Source organism: Cavia porcellus, unplaced genomic scaffold, assembly GCF_034190915.1.
Source record: "Cavia porcellus strain 051 isolate PalLab524CR breed Dunkin Hartley unplaced genomic scaffold, mCavPor4.1 scaffold_2, whole genome shotgun sequence".
Classification (NCBI taxonomy): Eukaryota; Metazoa; Chordata; class Mammalia; order Rodentia; family Caviidae; genus Cavia; species Cavia porcellus.
In genome coordinates this window covers 29,997,974-30,013,538 of record NW_026947485.1, presented here as the reverse complement: position 1 = coordinate 30,013,538, position 15,565 = coordinate 29,997,974, and the positions used below count along the sequence as shown (strand labels likewise).

Below are 15,565 nucleotides of genomic sequence, written 5' to 3'. Positions count from 1 at the left end.
ATACATATATAACCATATGTTGTTTCTTTCATCTCACACTAATGAGACACTACATGTTTACAGATGCATGTCAGATTTATTTTACTTAAGAGTATGGTCTCAAATTGCATCCTATAAAAGTCTTATGGCTGAGTAATAGTCCATTGTACAAAAATACCACATCTTTTTTTATCCATTCCTCAGTCAATGGGCATTTAGGTTTTTTCAAGATCTGGCTATTACAAGTTATGCTGCTATAAACGGGTGCACATACATCACTGTGGTATAATGTTTTTAATTCTTTTGGGAAGATACCCAGAAGGGGAATAGCTGGGTCAAATGGGACTTCTAGTCCTAGTTTTTTGAGGGATTTCCACGCTTATCTCCACAGTGGTTGTACAAGTCACCAATAATACAGAAGGGTTTCTTCCCCCCCCCCCCCACAGCCTCTTCAGATTTGTTACTGCTTGATTTCTTGATAGTGGTCATTCTTTCCTGGGTGAGGTGGAATCGTAGTGTTGTTTTAATTGCATCTTTCCAATGACCAGTGATAAACATTTTTTCACATATTTATTTGTTGTTTGTATTTCTTCATCTGAGAAGTATGTATTCATCTCAGGTGCCCATTTTTGGATTGGACCTTTAAATCTGGGAGGACTGGTTTTTTTGAGTTCCTTATATGTTCTCCATAGTAATCCTTTATGTGAGGTACAGCTGGCAAACAAAATTCTCCCACGTTGTGAGTTGTCTCTTTATTCTGTTGGTGGCTTCTCTTGCTACACAAAAGCTCTTCAATAGCATAAGATCCTAATTGTTGATTCTTTGGGATACTTCCTGTGCCATCTGGGTTTTGTTCATAAAGTCTTTGCCTACACCATTGTCTTCAAGAGTTTTACCTACTCTATCTTCCTGTAGATTTAATGTTTCTGCTTTCAGGTTAAGATCTTTGACCCATTCTGATTTTAGCTTAGTACATGCTGAAAGATATGGGTGCAGTTTTAATCTTCGGCATGTGTAAAGCCAGTTTTTCCAGCACCACTTATTAAAGAAGCTGTCTTCCAGTGAATGTTTGGCACCTTTGTCAAAGACAGGGTGGCTTAGTGTGTCTCCAGTGTTAATTTCTGCTCTGATCTTTAAAATTTCCTCCCTCATTCGAGTTTTGGGTTTTGATCTAGGAGGTCATTGGCTCAAGTTTGAGGTTCACCATTAAGTTGTTTATATATGCTTGCTTCTGTTTTCCTGATATGGGTATTTACTGCTATAAATTACCATCATATGTATGTATAAAATCAGAAAAGAAATATGCCTAATACAAGCCATAACTGAAAGAAATTTTTATGGATTTCTTTGTTTTTTCTTGGGTTTGCCTCCTGACAGGACCTCACTTTAGTCAGGCTGTCCTGGAACTCCCTTTGTAGCACAAGCTGGCCTGCCTCGACCTCCTTAGTGCTGGAATCACAAGCATATATCACTACACTCAGCTTTTTCTTTTCTTTCTTTTTTTTTTTTTTTTTTTTTTTTTTCTTTTTTGAGACAAAGTCTTGCCATGTATGTAGCCTGGGCTGGTTTTGGACTCTGTATTCTCCTGTACCCAAGTACTGGGATTAAACATGTACACCACGTTTGACTTTAATTTCTTGAATTTTGAGACATCGTTTTCCTCAAAGGCCTTTTGGTTTTGTTTTTGGAGATTTTGGGTTTTGAGTTTTGTCTTTTTGAGATAGGGTCTCACTAAGTAGTTAAGACTGGCCTTGAATTTACTAGTAGCCCAGGCTAGCCTCAAAATCCCGTTAGTCTTCCTACTTCAGCCTAACCGAGTGCTACAATTACAGGCACGCTCCACCACGCCCAACTGATCTGTGTTTTAGAGTATTAGCTTACTTTATTATGGCAGTGAAACGTGAATTTATAATTCCCTATATGAAAACTCTCTGCAGGACGACTTTCAGAATTCAACATATTTCAAACCAGGCAGGGGTTTAGCCCACCAGCGCAAGCACCTGCCTTGTGTGAGATCATGAGTTCCATCCCCGGTACCAAAAAAAAATTTTTTTTCAAACCTTAGAGACCTGTGCTTCCTGTTAGGTGATATGCCAAAAGGTCTGGAACCCTGTGATCAGTTCAACAACTTTTTTTCAGGAAAAATTATGAATAGCACCCTAAGTGAGATCATTGAAGTATGTAAGTGGCCTCACTTCAGTTCATAACATCTTTCAGATCAGATTTTACCTCTTTACTACCAAGGATTCAGGTGAAATTGAGTTTTAATGATCAATAAGCCAAATCAGGCCAGGTTTTTGCCGCCAAACATTAAAACATTGCTTTCTCAACACTGAGATTTTAGAAAAAACATTGCTTTCAGTGCTTTTTGGATTTCAAAACAGCAAAGAAGGGATTGCAAAACTATTTAAAGAATTACTGGAAAGTAAACCACTAAGAAACTCACAATTTTTCTAAAGTAATTAATTGTAATTAATATCTAGGCAGAAGTCCTGACTTCCTGCACACCTAGTATAGTCTTCCTCTCCATTCTAAGCCCTTTCATTTTCTACTTGGGATAGGATTAAAATTAAGAGAACACCATTCTGGCTTTTTTGATTTCTTGAATCTTTTTTCTCTAATAATCTTCCACTTCAATTACCTATTTATGTGATTGTACCTTGGACCTATTCATAACCTCAAAATCAAACATTCTAATGATATAGGACATAAGGTATAGAGGTGATAAATGACTGCCAAACAATATAAGGGAAACGTACACAGAGTTTGTGTTCTTTAAAATCCAATTATTCTAGAAACAGATTAATAACAATGTGTTTATTGAGGGGAAGAAAGCTTCCGAGTAAGAGAGGTAGAAAGATCCAGAGTAGATTGCAAGGATCCTGTTTCTTAAGGGAATTTTGTACTGCAAAACCACAAGATGAGACAGGTCTAAATTGAGAAAAACGCTAATCAATTAACAAGATTACAAGTACAGTTGTTAAAGGCAGCTGAGTTAGTTAGAAATAGCATAGCCAGTCAGAGGGAACTGAGCCCTCAAAAGAACCCTGCTGAAGACCAGATACCTTGTAGCCTTGGAGGAGACAGGTACCTCCTGCTGTGGGCTAGATTTCAAGATAAAAGCCAAAACAAATGCAACCACACGCCAAGTATTTATACTTATAAATATCAGGGACTGATATTCTAAGTAGGTATGGATCACCTTGAGGAAGCCAGGAATCAACACTGTAGAGTCACTGTTTTGGGTTGGGGTGGGGTTTTTTTTGTCTTTTGAGACAGTCTTACCATGCAGGTCAGGCTGGCCTTGAACTCACTTTGTAGCCCAGACTGGTCTCAAACTCGCTATGATCCTTCTGCCTTGGCCTCCTGAGTACTAGGATTACAGGTGTGTAAAAGAGTTTTGGCCCAGACAGGACACTGTAGCCAGTAAAGCCTCAGGCAGAACCAAGGAGCTCCATCTCCCCAACCCCTAGGAATTTACCTATGGCACCAAAAGAATACCAATGGGCTACCTGCACATCCCTAATGCCCCTCAGGCACCACCCCCAACCTAAGCTACATATATGCCCCCACGCCAAGTGTTTGCCAGAGAGAAAGCCAGACTTGGAGGGGGGGGGGGTTCTCTCTCTGTGTTCTCAGAATAAAGGCCTCTTTTGTTTTATACTTCTCATCTTTTGGACGCACTATAATCTTATTAATCAATAAGTGTGCACCACCACGTCCAGTTTAGAATCACTGTTCTTTAAGCATGCCCACTTGCTATGTGACTCACTTCCACATTTTGTGCCTGGTTTAGTCAACTTTGAAAGGATTTGGGCCCAGAGGAGGACACTGTCGCCGGTAAAGCCTTGGAGGTGGAACCAAGGGGCTCTATCTTCCCCGCCCCTAGGAATTTACCTGTGGCATGAAATGAATACCAATGGGCTACCTGTGCATCACTAATGCCCATTAGGCACCACCCCAAACCTAAGCTACATGTGTGCCCCCACTCCACGTGTCTGACAGAGAGAATGCCAGACCCTGGAGACAATGCCAGACCCCAGGGGGTCGGGGGGATCCCTCCTCACATTCTTAAAATAAAGGTCGTTTATATTTCATACTTATCTTTTCAGCCGCACCAAAATTCTATCAAACTTTACCTGAGTAATTAATCTTATTGGTTGATCACAGTTCTGTCCTACCTTATGCCCATCTTACGAGTTCCCATTTTTCCCCACCTAAGACCCATCTTACAGTTACAGGCAGCTGAGCTAGTTGGAAATATTTATACCTTTTAGCAACTTAATGTCATATGACACCTGTTGTCCTTGTGTTATAGATAGCTGAGCTAGTTAGAAATATTATAGGTAGTCAGACAGGAGTAGGCCCTCAAAGAAACTGGCACAGAGAACCAAATATGTGGTGATCTTGTAGAACACACCTCTTGCTGTGGGCTGGATCTCAGAATGGAAGGCAAAACAAATGCAACCACACCCTAAGTATAATCCTTAGGGATTATCACCTTGGGAAACCAAGAGTCACCATCTCAACCCCCTATAGGAAGAGTCACTGATCCATAAAGCGTGCTTGCTTGCTATGTGACTGGATTCCCTATTTGTCCCTAATTTGATCAATTTTACCTGAACAATTAAACTTACTGGTTGACCAAATCTCTGTCCCACCTCATGCCCATCTACCTCACTAGTTTTGAGTTTTCCCCCACTTTAGACTGTAGCCATTACGAACCGGCGGAGTATTCCACCGTCAACGTAGCCATGTAATGGCTACAAGACCAGCTTCACCTCATGGTTTTACTCTATAAAAAACCCTAGAAAACACAGAATCTTTGGCAACCCACTCGGGACCCCTTTTGTCTGTATCTCAGACAGAAGATTTCTTTCAATCAATATTTCTGCTTTTAACCTCCATTGTTCCTAAAATTCATTCTTCGATTTTAGAGAACATAAATTCATTCTGGATATACAGTAGGTCGGGAGTTTCATTCCCCTGTATCATCACCTCATGGTTTTACTCTATAAATAAAGTCCCTAAAAAAGATAGTCTTGGGCAACCCATTTGGGACGCCTTGTGAGACAGAAACTTTCTTTCTCTCAATAAATATATTCTGCTCTTTGTTGGGAGTCTTTGAAGCTAGAAATTGACCACAAATGTAGGACCATCCCAAGAACAGACAGCACCTGGGGCAAGCCATGTAAATACCTGCTTCAACCCGAAGAACACCTAACCCCAAGACAATCTGAACAGTAGGTTGCTAGTGATGTAGGGGAACAAAACCAGCATAGCAAAACACTATCTCAAAAAAAAAGACCAAAAAATTGAATGTCAGGGGCGGGGGATTTAGCTCAGCGGCTTAAGTACCTGCCTTGTGAGCAGGTAGTCGTGAGTTCGATCCCCGGTACTGGTATAAAAAAAAAAAAAAATTGAATGTCTTGGGAAGTTTCTTACACTATCAGAAATTCATTTACAATTAAGAAACAGCCTACAGAAGATAGCTGGGCATGGTGGCCCATGCCTATAATCCCAGCACTGGGGATGCTGAGGTGTGAGGATCGTTGGGAGTTTGAGACCAGCCTGGGCTACAAAGTGAGCTCAAGGCCAGCTGAACTGTATAGCGAGACCCCGTCTTAAAAAAAAAAGAAAAGAAAAGAAAAAGAAACAGCCTACCAAAGTTTATATATTTAAGTATAAACAGACCTTTGCCCTACTCACCTCTAACAGTGTTCCTTGTTCCTTGTATTATACATAGCTAAATTATTTAGAAATATTGTAGGCATTCAGATAGGGTGGGGCCCTTAAAAGGTAATATTCACTGAAGGCTAGGATTCAAGAAACTACTCACCCATATGCGTCCCTACAGATGAACAGCTGTGATTGATATTCTAAATAGACATCAATCTCCTTGGGTTGCCATGGAAAGCACCTTAACCCACTCTTCCAGGAAAAGTCCTTGTCCATCCCTTGTGAGTTTGCTACATGACTTGCTTCCCAGTTTGATCTCCATTTGATCTGTATTACCTAAGACTAGACTTGTAACCTTATTCATTCACCACAGTTTTGTCCTACCTCACAGCCACCCTGTGATTTCCCACTGGATCAGTATTATCTGAGTATACTTGTAATCTTAATGCCTGTTAGTAGTTCTCTCCTATTTTAAACCTGCCTCATAAAACACCTTTGAGAAATGGGGTCTGTGGGCAACCAACTTTCCATGTCCCCCTGCTGTTTCTTATTCAGAAGCTTGCGAAATTTCTTTCAGTAAATTCTTCCTACGTTTTACCTCCATTATTCCTAGAATTCGTTCCTCTGTTTTAGAGAACATAACTCAGCTGTTTCAGGCATCTGGCAGGTTGGGAGTTATGATACTTCCCTGCCATGTTTTGTTCTGTTGAGGCAAAGTCTGACCTTCATTCAGGCTGGCACTGAACTCACTAGATGGCCCTGGCTGTTCTCAAAGCCTCCAAGTGCTGAGATTACAGGCATGAGCCACTGGCCCAGCTCACCTTGCTGACATTCTTAAAGTACTTAGGTCAACAAGTTTCTTCCTTTTCCTTGTTTCTTACTGAATACTTTCACTTTATCACTTGCACATCAATGGTATTTAAAACTAGTAAGTTATTTTAAGAAAATGTTAGTAAAATAATATCAAATCTGTATCAAAGCTTTTTTCTTTCCATGGATCCCAACCCCTCCCACCTCCTCAGAACTGTTTCACAATGTTTTTTTCCTGCCTCCTCCTGCTCCTTCTTTTTCTTTCTTTTCAAGCCCTCCATCTCCACTGAATCTTCTTTTAAAAGTGCTCAAGTCTCTTTCACTGAGCTTTTAAAACTTCCTCAGCTAGCAGTAGCCTTTGTTTTCACTGTCACAAACTTCTAGAAAAATAGATTGTCAAGCCAGGAGTGGTGGCTCACACTTGTAATCCCAGCACTCGGGAGGCTGAGGCAGGAGGGTCGTTGCAAGTTCGAGACTAGCGTGGGCTACAAAGTGAGCTCAAGGCCAGCCTGAACTGCATAGAGACCCTGTCTCGAGAAAAAAAAAAAAAAAAGAAAGAAAAAGAAATTGTCTATATTGTACTCCATTATTTTATTATAAGCAGCCAAGTTAGATGGAAATATGAGAGGCAGTCAGACAAGGGTTAGACCCTTGAAGGAGCCAGTGCAGAAGACCAGATAACTTGCATCCCCCCCCCCCATCCTTGGAGGAGACAGATACCTTGCTAAGGCCACATCTCAAGACAAAACGCAAAACAAATGCAACCACATCCAAGTGTAAACATCAGAGATTGATAGTCTAAATAGGTGTCAATCACCTTGAGGAAGCCAGGAGTCATTAACTCAACCCCTTCAGAGCAAAGACCCTATGCTGTATTCACGCACACTTGCTACAATGACTCACCTCCCCATTTGATCTAGATTCAATCAATTTTACCTGAGCAATTATACTTGTAATCTTATTGGTTGACCATAGTTTTGTCCCACCTCATTTCCCCACCATGGACCCATCTGATCTCAAGATTTTGGTCTACAAAAATCCCTGGAAAAGGCAAGATCCTCAGCAACCCACTCAGGTCCCCTTCTCTCTGTCTCTTGGACGGAAGCTTTCTTTATCTCAACAAATATGTTCTGTTCTTTACCACCATTGTTCCTAAAATTCATTCTTCAATTTTTAGAGAACACGAATTCATTCTGGACATCTCATAGGCTGGGAATTTCTTCCCTTATATCAATTTCCCACTTCATTCTGTATGCTACCTTCATCTAACCCAAACAGGTTACATTAAGGTCAAAATATGCTCTAGGCAGACAAGTCCACTTTAATATTCATGTACTTCTGTGAATGCTAACCTGGAATCTGACCATATTTCATGATTGTTGTAAAACTGAAGGAATCACTTGAAGAGGAATTTGATTGGTCACCTAATTAATAAACTTAGTTCATAAAACATTTTTGAGGGTCCTAAAAATTGGAGGAGGGGAGAGAATTTGAAGAGACTTTTCATGCCCATTATCAATGTAGGGTATCCATTGTGTAAGTCCATCCTTTTTGCTTGCTCTATGAACTTGAGCCCTTTCAATATTTCCCACTTGCCACCTGGTACAATGGTAAGCTTCTGTCAGTGGACCGCATTGAAGAAGCAATCTGAGAGGAAAGGATTCTGCTTCTGGTTCCTGTATACTCATGCAACAGACTCCTACAGTACATGTGGCTTCTCTAGTGTCCATCTATTACATCACTACATCTTTGGTTAATAATTCCTATAATGCACAAGTGCTACCAAGCACCCAAATCAGGGTAAGTTTTAGTCACCACATGTTAAGAAAACATTGGCATTTCAGTGCTTTTTTGGACTAGCAAAGAAGGGATTTCAGACTTATTCAAAGAATTACTGGAAAATAAATCACAGAGCAACCCACATTCTGTTCTGAGCAGTTAACATGGTGGAATGTGCCCAGTGAGACATTGTCTGTGAACAATTTTCCCCAGAACTCTGGAGGGCATATTTCCAGCAAGTTCCAGGAGGTCTATTTCCAGCAAGATGCAGCAGGCAGATTTCCAGCAAGATCCAGATGGTGGATGTCAGGCCATTCTAGATGGTGAGTTTCTGGCCAGCTCATCAGTTGAATGACATGAGGGGTTTTCTGTTGGATTTATCTGTGATACTTCTTCATTCAGTGACACCACCCTGATCTCAGCCAAGCTTTCTCCAACCATTACATCTCAGCTCTGGGAGGTGCCCTTGAGGGGCACTCTGACTCATCTCTGGAATAGTGTTTGTTCTTTATGTCTGCCATTTTTATATTTTTAGAATTCCCTTTACTCCTAGTAGCCTCCGCCTGTTATAGTTAATTTTTTATATTAAAGCTTCTCTGTTCAAATCCCTGTGTAGGGGGCAGGGATATAGCTCAGCAGCACAAGCACCGGCCTGGCAAGGGCAAGGTCCTGAGTTCAATTTCTGGTACCAAAAAAAAAAAAAAAAAAATTGCTGTGTAGATTTTCTATACTGATTGAACCCAAATGTAACACAAATACTTCCTTTAGCAACAGAGGTAGAACCTGTCTTATTTTCCTTTATTCTCCTTAAAGCCAGTGAGTTGAGTTTAGACAAGCTAGAGTTACACAGCCCTTTGTTGTACTGCTATTTGATGTTAATTATGATGCATGGAAGCTAGAATTTCTTCAGTAACATAAGTTTAAGTTGTAGAAGGCAGTGAATGATGATTTATTGCATTTACCAATAAGATTTAATAGATGAAAGAAATGCCTTTAGCCCCAGAAGAAACTATAGCTATACCAAGAGAGAGAGAGAAAAAAATTATTACTAAGTACTTACCCTGAGCATCTGTAGGTGATTTATAACATACTTTGTTAATTGTGACAATTGACTTTTGAGGTTATTTAGTACGGTATAGCAAGTTCTAAAACAAGCCATAAAAAAAAAACCCCAAAAATTTCTTTCTTAAATCTTTTCATGCTTTATGCTCATCCTTTTCCTTCAGGTACCTTTTCCTAGATTTAACAGTCCCTATTCTACCAGGCAATCCTATCCAGGGAAAAAAAGAAACTGATTCTCCACCGTAATCTCTGGCTCTGAAGAACCAAATTCAAGTATGATGAATCTCGAAACAAGGTTGACCATCATGAAGCAATGCGTGTGTCAGGCCAGGGTTCCATTGCCAGTGGGAGGATTTCTTTAAGCAAAGAACTTTTGACATGCTTTGACAGGTATTGTTGTAGCAAGAGAACTCCTTTTACCCCTGATTCTCTTCCAACAGGCATCCGATTCTTACTCTTTTCCTAACTGGACTTCAAAGACCAACCTGTGTGTCATGATAATGTATTTGGTATATTAACCTACTTTTCTCATGCTATTTTCTCCTTTTAAACCTTGCTGCTTTCCCAGTCCTCCCAACTCTTGCTCCTATACACCAGCAGTCTTCTTGTCTTGGGGAAGGAACATGGAAGGAAAATCTAGCTTTAATTGCCATGATCTCAGCTCTAAAATGAGAAGATGAAGACTATAGAAAATATGGCTTCAGAAGCCAGAGGCAGAGGTAAATAGATGGATGGAGACATGCCACATCCTCCTCACCCCCCCAGAACTCTAGAAATAAATTTATCTTGGCTGGAGAGTGTGGGAGAGTATGTCTATGTGGATAGCACCACACACTGCCCAGCTTTCCTGGGTCTCCAAATATCTCTACCCCCATCTTCATTACTGAAAATTGTTCCAAAATCCTGCGAAAAAGCTAGAACTGAGGTTCTCAAAATAGTTATAAATGGTAAAACACAATATGTAAATTTCTTCACAGGCTTGAGCTGTCAACTCAAGCTGACAACTTGAATTGTATTGCTGTATACATTCATTACCTTGCCATCCCACTTTTTCAGACTGTATGCAATGTGCTCAACCTCCACCAGTCCTTCATAGTTACCCTCAAAGAGTCATCGTAAGCTTCATATTTCCCAACCTAGTTTTCAGATCCTAAAACTGACCCCACAAACTTCGATCAAAAGGTTGATACTATTTATGCAATTATCTATTCCTTCCTTTTTAAAAATTTCCCACCTGACCTCCATGCCACAGTTCTATCCTGCTCCCTCTTTTATTTCCTTGAACAGTATTCAATTTCCGCTACAGTTTTCTCATTTCGTAGTTATTCTCTAAACTTCTGGGGGTGTGTGGTGGTGTACGTCTGTAATCCCAGAACTCGGGAGTCTGAGGCAGGACTGAAACTGAATGTTCATCAGTGACTCTTTGACTGTGTTCTCTGTTTCCTGCCAGGATCTCGATCCATGTGGGTGATGAATGCAGGTCAAGAGAGGTTTGAGGGAAGGGGAGGATGACAAATTTACGTTAAGAACTGATAGGTTCAGCAGGACATGTGTTCACATGCCTAAAATGCAAGCTATGGGGAAGGGTGAGGCAGGAGAACATTAAATTTGAAGCTGGCAACTTAGTAACTTAGCCAGACTCTGTGTCAAAATAAAAAGAAAAGGTTTGAGGATTTGGCACAGTCGTTTTTAGGTCTAATCCTAAGTACAAGAGGAATGACTACGTCAACTTGAGAAGTTAAAGAGAAATCCCTGTGAGTTTGAAGCCACCCTGAACTATACAGTGAGACTCTATCGCCAAAAAAAAAAAAAAAAAAAAGAAAGAAAGAAAAACTTATCAATCTTCCTCAGAGCCCAGCATATAGTTCGTTTAGCTTTAAAATATTCTCTATCATTATTATTATTATATATATTCAACTGCCACATATACTAATACATAATTTTATTATAGCATCCCTAATCCAAAGTTCCAAAATCTAAAATCTTTGAGTAATCATATGGCACCACAAATGGAAAAATTCCACACTTGATCTCAGCCAAAAAAACAGGTATATTAAAAATGCTGTGTAGCCAGGCGTGGTAGCTCATGCCTGTAATCCCAGCACTTGGGAGGCTGAGGTGGGAGGATCATTGCGAATTTGAGACCAGCCCGGGCTACAAAGTGAGCTCAAGGCCAGCCTGAACTGCATAGTGAGACCCCGTCTCAAAAAACACACACACAAAAAAAAGTTGTATAAAATTACCCTCTATGATGCTGGGCATGGTGGCCCACACCTGTAATCCTAGCACTTGGGAGGCTGAGGTAGGAGAATTGCTTTGAGTTTGAGGCCCGCCTGGGCTACAAAGTGAGTTCAAGGCCAGCTTGAACTGTGTACTGAGACACTGTCTCAAAAAAAAAAAAAAGTTATTTTTACCCTTAGGCTATGTGATTAAGGTGTATATGAACATAAATTAATTTCATATTTAGAACTAGATCCCACCCCCAAGATATCCTATTGTGTGTATGTATATATCCCAAAATCTAAAATCTTCCAAAATCTGAGATACTTCTGGTCCCAAGCATTTTGAATAATGAATATTCTTCTTGTAATAACTACCAGTTCTGTATCTCCAGCCAGTCTTTCTTCCTGATATCAGCATATATTAGTGTTTTACTAGAGAAACAGATAAAACAAGATAAACAAATGTATAAGAATTTACAAGATCAGCTTACCCTGGCCAGCCAGAGTTGAGTGAGGAAGGGTGCAGAGGGTCAGCCTGCGCACTGAGACGGAAGGATTCAGGCTAAGGTCTGGAGCTCACTGCAGTGTCATGTGCAAGTCTGCATCAGGAGGCCAGTGGGTCTGTGCCAGAAGCTGAAGAGCTTGCACTGGCAGCCAGGAGGTGACGTCTAACGTGAAGGCAAAGGCTTGGAGCTCCTCTGAAGAAACAAACAGATCTGTCCTTCCTCATTTCCCCTTTTTATCGTCCAGGTGAGGGGCCCCTTAGGGTGAATCTTCTACACCCCCCTCAGGTGTGGCTTTGCTGAGCCAATTTAGTTAAATTTCTCTTTAACTTCTCAAGTTGACGTAGTCATTCCTCTTGTACTTAGGATTAGACCTAAAAACGACTGTGCCAAATCCTCAAACCTTTTCTTTTTATTTTGACACAGAGTCTGGCTAAATTACTAAGTTGCCAACTTCAAATTTAATGTTCTCCTGTCTCACCCTTCCCCATAGCTTGGATTTTAGGCATGTGAACACATGTCCTGCTGAACTTATCAGTTCTTAAAGTATATTTGTCATCCTCCTCTTTCCTCAAACCTCTCTTGACCTGTATTCATCACCCACATGGATCGAGATCCTGGCAGGAAACAGAGAACACAGTCAAGGAGTCACTGATGAACATTCAGTTTCAGAAATATTCCAAATAATCCGATAAAGGTTGTCTAGCAACAGAGAAACAAACAACAGAGGGAAAGCCCACAGGAGTCAAGGACTTGCTAGTGACAGAAGATATGACCACAGGGCCTGAGATGTAGCTTAGTGGCACAAGAGTCTGCCTGGCAAGCACAAAGTCCTGAGTTCGATTCCTGGTACCAAAAAAAAAAAAATCAACATGTGACCACAGCCATGACTAGACTGGCCCTCCTCCATAGCTGATAGCACCTATTAGCCAAGCCCAACCTGAAGCTAAAGACCAAAGGAACCCAGTGAGTCACTGCATAGAGATCAGCTGCCTGGGGCAGAGAGCAGTGAGGTAAAGAGTAAAGAATAGAGAGTGGGCAGGGAGGGTCAAATGGAGAATGACCAGCCTGTTGCCTCACTAAAAGGCACTATCCAGGACCCAGGTTCCCAAGCAAGAAACCTGAGAGTTTGTATAAATTATTCTATCTTTCTTAATCCACTGGGCCCAATCAGTCGTCAGAGCTGTACAATGGTCCTTTCTAGTATTTCATCATCTCCGCACGATTCCCAGCCTGCACTGCTCAGGTCCTTCCTTATCTCTCTAACCTTGGTAAACAGACATAGTTTGTATCTTGTTTCCAGTTTCAAGCTATTCCTTTACCATCACTTCATGTTGCTACTGAAGATCTTTCTGAAAAGATGAACACAAAGTGATTGAATACCACAACCATGCTTTTCCCTCTCATTTCTAATTTCAAAATTAATTACAAAAGTCATATATCATAAATCCAAGGAAAGCCAACCTGTACTGTTAAGTAAGCTAGGTATGATGGCACACACCTGTTGTCCCAACACTCTGGGAGGCTGAGGCAGGAGGACTGAAAGTTCAAGCCTTGGGGCTGGGGTTTAGCTTAGCCGGCACAAGTGCCTGCCTGACAAGCACTGGATCGTAAAAAAAAAAAAAGGAATAAAGAAAGTTCAAGCCTAGCTTGGGGAATTTAACAATTTAGGGAGTCCCTGTCTCAATACCTGAAGACCTTATCTTCATATCTCAGTGTGAAGACCCTGGGTTCAATCTCCAGCATCATAAAAGGAAAAAAGAAAGAAAAATTACCAGTGGAGAAAATGGATTTAAAAATACAAATAGGGCCATTTAGTTCTTCTGGTAAGCCTCACAAACCATGCGGGTGGGGCCCAGGAAGAGAGAAGCCAGCAGCCAGCATCTTCCATGAACCTACACTCACTGAGAATCAAGAACTCTCTCCCACTCCCCCCACCCCCATTGCAGGCAACTGGCTGGGTTGGAGCACAGGCTGAGTTGATAGCAACTGAGGTACAAAAAACAGCTGGATGTTTGCATTGTTTGGTTGACTTTGCCCGCCTGGGGCTGGTGTTCTGAGCATCTGTTGGGAGGATGATAGTATGTAATATAGCAAATATGGGGAACTTCTCTCTATCTTGATTTTGAAATCCAGTATAATTCTCACTGCTTTGATTTGTTCCTACTGGTTTGCTTTATTCAGTGTTCTGTTTTGACTGGTTTTATTCTGTTGTGTTTGGTTTGATTATGCTGTGTCTAACGGAATGGACAACGATAGTGAAGATAGCAACATACACTATGGTAGCCACTGTTGATTTCCTATTATCCTGCTTTGAAGTTCTGTACTGATTTCACTGCTTTGTTTTGATTGGCTTTATTCTGTTTTGTTTTGTTGAGTTTTATTACTTTTAAAATAAAAAAATACAAATACAAATGGGCAATTCATAGAAGGAAAAATATGAATTGCCAGTGAAAACATGAAACAAAGCTGAACTAGTAGACTGAAGATCAAGGAGCTATAAATTACAATCACAATGAAATGTTTTCCCCCATTAAATTGTTATAAATGTACAGACTGATGAAAGAAGGAAATGCTCATACACTTTAGCACATATGTACTTATAGAAAGGTAGAATATAAACTGATACAGAAATTTTTAGGAGATAATTTAGTAATATACATAAAATTTAGGTTACTTTACTGAATACTGGATGAAACTCCCGACCTACTACTATATGTCTGGTACAAGCTGGTGTTCTTTAAAATCAAAGAATGAATTTTAGGAACAATGGAGGTTAAAAGCAGAATATACTTATTGAGAGAAAGAAAGCTGCTGTCTGAGACTTTTGTCTTTTAGGGACTTTTATAGAGTAAAATCATGGGGTGAGACAGGTTCAAAGTGGGGAAAACTGGAAACTCACAAGGCAGATCCATAAGGTGGGACATAACTATAGTTAGCCAATAAGATTAGTAGTTCAGGAAAAATTGATGAAGTCAGGAACAAATGAGGAAGCCAGTCATGTAGAAAGCAGCATTCTTAAGGAGCAGTGATTCTTCCAGTAGGGGTTGGGATGCTGACTCCTGACTTCTTCTCAGGAGATAAAGAACTATTTAGAATATCAGTCCTTAAGACATAGTTCAATTAGGGGCTGGGGTTTTAGCTCAGCAGCAAAAGTGCCTGCTTTCCAAGCAGGCAGTCGTGAGTTTGATCCCCGGTACTGGTAAAAGACAAAAAAGAAAAAAAAAGATATGGTTGAATTTGTTTAATCTTTTGTCTTGAGGCCTGGCCCACAGCAGGTGTTTGTCTCCCCATAGTTGCAAGGTATCGGGGCTTCTGCCCCGGCTCCTTTAAGGACCTAGCTCTGTCTCACTGCCTACAATATTACAATATTTCTAACTAACTCAGCTGCCTATAGCATTACCATTTGAGCCAGCAACTGCACTACGAGGACTCTTGGAAATACATATATGCAGAAAGATTTATCTAAGAGGATATATTATTTTGAGTAAGGAAAATTTAACAAGCTAAATAGTGATCAATATGAGAATG

The 15,565-nt window shown here is 40.6% G+C and overlaps 1 protein-coding gene across 1 annotated transcript in view; it reads right to left on the bottom strand.

The window, feature by feature from the left end:
* Nucleotides 1-12,217, bottom strand: part of Tax1bp1 (Tax1 binding protein 1) — an 84,863-nt gene extending 72,646 nt beyond the window's left edge. The window contains exon 1 of the mRNA XM_063239910.1: nucleotides 12,023-12,217. The gene's annotated coding sequence lies outside the window, so the exon portion shown is untranslated. The remainder of the gene's footprint in view (nucleotides 1-12,022) is intronic.
* Between the last annotated feature and the right edge of the window lie 3,348 nt (nucleotides 12,218-15,565).